This window comes from Eleginops maclovinus, chromosome 3 (assembly GCF_036324505.1).
Source record: "Eleginops maclovinus isolate JMC-PN-2008 ecotype Puerto Natales chromosome 3, JC_Emac_rtc_rv5, whole genome shotgun sequence".
Lineage (NCBI taxonomy): Eukaryota > Metazoa > Chordata > Actinopteri > Perciformes > Eleginopidae > Eleginops > Eleginops maclovinus.
Window position 1 is genome coordinate 27,219,317 of NC_086351.1, and position 6,488 is coordinate 27,225,804.

The following is a 6,488-nucleotide window of genomic DNA, read 5'->3' on the forward strand; positions in this document are numbered from 1 at the left end:
GGCTGACAAACTCCTATCTATCCGGCTGCTTCAGCTAAGATAACGTAAATATTTCTGTTATATCGAGATAACTAAATAATTAATTCGTTATCACAAGAAAACGAGCTTTGCTATCTGGAGATAACGAAATAAATTAATCCAGAAAACAATCTTTGTTATATCGAGATAACTTGATAATAAGTATCACGAGAAAACGATCTTTGTTATATCGAGATAACGAGATAATAAGTCGTTATCACGACATAACAGTGCATACAAAAAAATAAAAATCCATGGCTGTTCTCGGCTTCCGTAGATAGGAGCTAATTTTTGGACAATTCCACCGTAGGCCTACCCCAGGGTTATTTTCTTTCTCAATTAATCTGACTGAGCAAGCGGGAGATCGGAGGTGGTGCTTAAGGGAAACTCCAGTGCACATGCTCTTAAAAGGTAGGCATGTTGGCTAATTGGTGACGCTCTTTTTTAGGATAGGGGTCCTGAAGATATTTCAAAATAAAAGCCAAGATTATTAGTCATTATTTCAATTCTGCAACCCATTCAAACAGCTATACGCAAATTCCTGCATTCACATACATGTATGTGTTTATGTAAATCAATGAAACGTGTAACAATTTACAACCTCTGGGCACGAGGTTGTTAAAGGCTGCTGACGGTTTGTGCCGTGTCCGTAGATCCCCTGTCCATCTTGTTGCTGCCATTAGGTTGCCGTCTGACAATGCTTTGCTTTTATAGATGCCTCTAGTTATAAATGCCAACACTGTGGACAGAATGGTCGACGTACGGTCCCCTTCACAAGCAGCAACACATGTTTCACATTGCCACAGATCCATGAAATCAGAGTGTAGGAGTAAGCTAGGAGCTGCGAATCCGTGTTCATTTGTTTTTCCGATTTCAAAACCAAAACCAGAAATCGGATAACGGTTCGTTTTCTCGTTTTTCCGATTTCAATACCAAAACCAGAAATCGGATAACGGTTCGTTTTCTCGTTTTTCCGATTTCAAAACCAAAACCAGAAATCGGATTACGGTTCGTTTTCTCGTTTTTCGTTTTCTCGTTTTTTCGATTATGCACCCCCAAACGGAAAATGGAAAATGAAACATTCGGATAACAAATCCTGGGAATGTTAGTTGTCAGGGAAACCGATCGCGAGCCAACAACTGACTCATGCCACAACTGATCTGTAAGGAAACATGGCTAATTTGGAGTCTCACTACGAGATGATAAATCAACTCTTTCTGTCGGGGAAAACTCACGCCGAAATGTCTGAGACATTGAAGAGTATGGGAATTAAGGGGTCCTCGGAGATGTCGGTGAGGAGATTCTGTGGCGACGTTGGGCTGAGACGGAAGGGGCACATCACAGACCAAGAGCTGGAAGAAGCTGTCCTGACATCTATTCAAAAGGTGAGTAAGCCTAGATCTAGAACTAGGCATTTGTTTGAATATTATTGCCATAGCCTTATGAATACCGAAAACGATTCAGGGCCAGATGAGCCCCAGATAGGAAATAGATCGGGCCAAACATATTTTGCCGTCTGGGCTAAACCGTAGCCGAAATAGCCTAGCCTCGGCCTAATAATTGAATGTAGGCTAGGCTACACACTTGTAATCCTTTATGACTTTATTATTAGTGTATTTGTTTGTTTGTTTAGTTGTGTGTTTATTTACTGTCCATAGACCGGTCCAACGTACGGACGGAAATTTATGACAGGGTACCTGTCATCTGTGGGGGTGAAAGTGGGTGAAATAATAAATTTGACTGTACACAACATAGGCATACTAGTATTCTGTTGTCCAACGGTGCAACAAAATGTCCTGTGGTGCGACAAATTGAATTGTGAGGGGAAAAGGTATTTTAATGAAAAATGTATGTAAAAAGTGTTGGATAGTATAACAATGATATCATCACTATGCAGCTTTAAGGATGAAATGAAGATTCCTTGAGTTTTATACAAATTATAATGAATGTAACCCAGACATTTGGGTTAAGTCTCTATGTGTACATCTTATAGTATATAAATAACATAATTCTGAATTTGTTGGGGGTATGTTTGATGTGGAAATATAATTGGGACAAACTAATATGCCTTGTGCTTATCTATCTTACCTGTCCAACATTCTCTGAATTAAATAATGGCATTCTTTATGTCATTGCACCGGTGGACACATTTTAGGACTACCACACCAAAAAGTGAATAATATGCAAAATATATGAAGAATTAGAAATGGACACATTCAGTTTTGAATTATTCACATATAAGGGAATATAATTATATGTCATTGGACATATATTTTTGAATTATTATTTTTTTCACTTTGGATTTGAGTTCACGTCAACCACCCATATACTCATACCTGGTTTTTTTCTGTCTTCTTCCACAGCAATGTGATGTTCCTGATTTGGGATCTGCTTCTCTTGCGTCTGTTTCCGAAGAGTCTTACTTTGTTATCCCACCGGACAGTGTCCTTCAAGTTCCATTGGATAGGCCACAGTTCTCCAAGACTTCATCTTTATTCCTCAACATTATTCTCTGCAGTCTATGACATCACTCCTGCTTAAGCTTCTCTACGCTGACTACCATAAGAATTAAGATTTATGATAGAGGACCCTCTCATCCCCTTCATCAACTCCCACCAGACAGGAGATTCAATCTACTACCACCAACTACAAGAACTCCTCAGCAGAAAGCTTTCTTAACGGACAATAAAGTTTATTTATCTATCTTATCGTATTGTTGTATTTTGTTGATATCACCCACGTGATAAGCAGTGTTGGGAATAAAGCATTACAAAAGTATTTAATTACTGTAATGCATTATTTATTTATTTCCTGTAACTAATGTAAGGCATTGCAGAGGGGGGAACTGTAATATATACTAGTTACAATGCTAGTAACTTAAGTTACAATACGTTTTACTGTAACCTGGATTTTAATGGTGTTCAGTGTGGTGGGTCAGAAAGCTATTCCTGAACCTGCAATTTTTTTAGTCTGTTAAAGTTACTTAAGTAATGCAAAAGTAATGCCTTAGGCCTACATTTTAAATAGTAATAGGCCTATGGTAGTGTAAGGGTTGAAAAGACAGTAGGCCTATGCCTATTGGGTAGGCCTGATCAGTAGGCTGCTTTACAGTTTTTGAGTAACTTGCCCAACAGTGGTGATAAGGTGATTTCCTAGGTCTACTCTTGTATGCCTATATGGACTTTCATGGGTTTTTCATAGTAAGCTAGCCTGATATCAGCCAACAACAACAATGCACATAACAATGACAGACCTACGCGAATAGGCTACGATGGAGATTGCTAAAGTAAGGATTAAACATATGACGTATTTATTTAGATCAAATGCTCAAAACCCCCATGTTACAAGCTGCTTCATACAGTAGGCACCGATGATCTTTTACCCTGTGGCTCGCGATTGTTTGGTTTCCCTGACAACCAAACGAGCCCTGCCAGCCCTGCGCAAGAATCCGTGTATCATTCCTTCATTTGTTATCCGATTGTTTCATTTTCCATTTTTGGGGGTGCATAATCGAAAAAACGAGAAAACGAAAAACGAGAAAACGAACCGTAATCCGATTTCTGGTTTTGGTTTTGAAATCGGAAAAACGAGAAAACGAACCGTTATCCGATTTCTGGTTTTGGTATTGAAATCGGAAAAACGAGAAAACGAACCGTTATCCGATTTCTGGTTTTGGTTTTGAAATCGGAAAAACAAATGAACGAATGATACACGGATTCTGTTTGTGCCTGTTTAGTTATCCCTGTTAAAAAAAAGTTTAAAAAAAAACAAAACTGTTGTGTGTGAAAGAGTTCACTGTTATGTGTTTTGTTCCTGGTACGCTCGATATTAAAATGTTCTTATTATAGAATCTATAATAACAAAATATATGCCTTATTCTTAACTCCTTAAAAAAGCAGTTATCAACCTGAAAAAATGAATACAAAGCAAACGGATGAAATTATTTTACTTTATTTTCTTCAGGAGAGGCTGAAGGACTCAACACCTGTTGAGCTGGTGCATCACAATATCAATATTTGTTACTCTCCGTTTCCTACAGAGGCAGTGCTTCAAACCAAGAACTGCAGAAGAAGATCACCAAAGTGAGTTTTCCCCCTATCTACATGCTTAAATGCCTGTGATGTCTGTTCTTATAGTATTATTAATATAAAAGAACATGAATATTCAGAATTATGTCTGTTTTATTTTTTTATTACTGTAGTTTTTTTTAATAGAAATTACATATCAATTATTCAAGAACTGTTAACACTGTTATAGCCCAGGGGTCTCCTACCTTTTTGCCTCTGAGAGCTACCTTTAGAGAATAAAAATGAAGGAGAGCTACTTGTGTTTTATATCATGTGTAACATTTATTCACACGTATCTAAATCACCCGAATAAGGTTACGTTTGGCACAAGCATTTACGAAATGTACATCCAACACTCACTATTTGTGTAAGAACATTAAAACTTAAATTAAACTCATCAATGTGTATGCATGTCAATGCATTTATTTCTCTTTTCAACAACATATTTTTTTGCATGAACATTTTCAAAATATTGGCACCCAATACTCACACTCTGTCAAAATATAGAAATGTAACTAACTATGCATCAGTAGGCATGTATATGCATGTCTTTATCTTTTCAGCTATCACTGATAAAATCACATATTTTTTGCATAACATTTACAAAACACTGACCGCTAATACTCACACTTTGTGTGAAAACATAGCCAAAATTGAACTCATCAGCATATGCATTTCTTTATCTGTTCAAACTATGAAACATATTATTAAACTCACATATTTTTGCATGAACATTTACAAAACACTGACGTCTAATTCTCACACTTTGTAAAAATATAAAGGTTGAACTTATCTGTTTGTGCATGCATTTCTTCACATTTTCAACTCACACCTTTGAAATCACATAAGCTACTATTGATGACAAATAATCATAACTACTTTCCTTTGTCCACATCAAACTTTCAGTCATTTGTTCACTAGCCTACATATTCAGTCAAACACCTTTAGCTATACCTGGCACTGCATGGAGCCAACAAGAGAGCTTTATGCTGGAATAGACCCACTTAGGTTCCCTCTTATAGAGACATTTCAAATGTTCATCCGTCAGTCTTGTTCTGAACTTAGATTTGATGACATTCATGTCAGAAAAGGAAGATTCACAGAGGTATGTAGACACCAACAAAGCAGCTGTCTTCAGAGCTACCTGACACAGATTCTTATAGTTTTCTGGCTCAACCAAGCTCCAGAAATGTTGTGCATGCTGTTGAGATTTCCACTAGACATCATTTTGGAGGTTTAAAAGTTCCATTTCCATTTCAACAGGATCAACACAGAAAATTCTGCCTTCTATCTCACTTATGTCCACATTCATGAATGGGTTGGCAATAAATGTCACACAGGGCTCAAGTTTCTCAAAGTCTCTGAGTCTGTCTGCAAACTCCTGGCCAACCTTTATCAAGAGGTAACAATAATTATCTGTGTTCAAAGCATCAGCTGCCCCTCAGGGACTCTGGAAGTAGGGGTGCCGAGGGTGCTGCAGCGCCCCCTGGTGAAGGACTATTGCAACACTGCAACACTGACGTAGTAAATTAATAATTTTTATTTTCAACTTTTACTTTTCAAAATAAAAACATTAATTTTCTACTTTTACATAATCGGGATATTTTTGTTTCCTGTAGCATAATATTGAATCTAGCTCATTTTTTGCTCCGTTGCGCTGCGTTTGGTGTGACGTCATCGTCACCAGATGACGTTACTCAGCACCCCCAACTCTGAATGACTTCCAACGTCACTGCTGCCGCTGCATAGGTTTCCAAAACCTTTGTGACAGAGGGGAACTGCTGGAACCTTTTGGCCTTCAACTGCTGGATGAAAATGGCCAGTTTTGCGCTGAACGCGTTAACAGCACTGTAACCAGCTTTTCAACAGGGATCTTCTGTTCCGTGAAGTAGTTCTTCACGGCATTGTAAATATCGACTCCTCTTGATGTAGTTTTCAATGGAAGTAAAGTAAAAAACTCCTCATGCACAGTGAAATCATCAAAAACCATGCGGATGAAAACAGCCAGCTGGGCTCTATCGCTCGCGTAAACAGGTTCATCACACTGAATTGAAAACCATTTACACCGCTTAAGGTCAGTTTCCAACTGTCTTTCCGCATCCACAGCACAGTGCAGACACTCTCCTTGCCATTGTATTTGCACCAAGTTGTACATCGGCAAAAGCAGACAAAATTTCTGTCCTTCATTTATGGTCCTTGAATAATGTTTGTGTTGTCCTCACTGCAGTGTAGCAACTGTAGCTATACAACTAGCTAACTGATGCAAAATGACGACAAGTCGTAGTGAACGTTTACTTGCTGTTTACTGTGGCTTCCAAAATCATCTTACATGACAGAGTGAAAACTGTAACAAAGGAATAAAGTTCGACTGTTTTAGCATAAATGGAACACAGCCGTAAATAC

The 6,488-nt window shown here is 38.1% G+C and overlaps 1 long non-coding RNA gene across 1 annotated transcript; it reads left to right on the top strand.

The window, feature by feature from the left end:
• The first annotated feature begins 879 nt into the window (after positions 1–879).
• LOC134861397 (uncharacterized) lies at positions 880–2,721 on the top strand. The gene is made up of 2 exons (XR_010165403.1): positions 880–1,403; positions 1,677–2,721. It is a non-coding gene; the product is annotated as an uncharacterized LOC134861397 (long non-coding RNA).
• The last annotated feature ends 3,767 nt before the right edge of the window (positions 2,722–6,488 follow it).